Below are 679 nucleotides of genomic sequence, written 5' to 3' on the forward strand. Positions count from 1 at the left end.
TTCGTTTTTTAAGAAAAAAATGGTATGTAGTGCTAACTTGACACCATACACCTAGTCGATAGAATTGAGATATCCAATATGTTACTATGCCATTAATTGTAGCTTTTAACTTTAAAATTTGTTGTGGAAAGAAAAAATTTGTAGCTTTCGTTTTTCTGGAAAAAATTGAGTTGAACCTTTTTCGAACAAAATTTGGTATGTAGTGCTAACTTGACACCATGCCCCATTGACGACAGAATTGAGATATTGAAAATGTTACAACGGCATTAATTGTAGCTTTTTTGTTGTAAATTTGTTGTGGAAAGAAAACATTTGTAGCTTTCGTTTTATAAGAAAAAAAATGGTATGTAGTGCTAACTTGACACCATACACCTAGTCGATAGAATTGAGATATTGAAAATGTTATAACGGCATTAATTGCAGTGTACGAAAATAAACTATATTGTACGTTACTATTTCGTTTCGTTTATTACTTCAACATTTCGGTACAATATGAAAACAAAACGGCTGAGTTCTTTTTGCGATAGTACACTTCAGTAGTTTAGTAGTTACAGACGAAAAAACAAACGAAATGAATCGTGCTGAGAAAAATATATGTATGTACAGTCAGTCAATAAAGTTTAGGTACAGCGAATTTTTTACAATACGGACAACTATTTTTTAAATATTTTATTTTTCG

Source organism: Rhagoletis pomonella, unplaced genomic scaffold (assembly GCF_013731165.1).
Source record: "Rhagoletis pomonella isolate Grant_MI unplaced genomic scaffold, Rhpom_1.0 Rhpom_scaffold_00012, whole genome shotgun sequence".
Lineage (NCBI taxonomy): Eukaryota > Metazoa > Arthropoda > Insecta > Diptera > Tephritidae > Rhagoletis > Rhagoletis pomonella.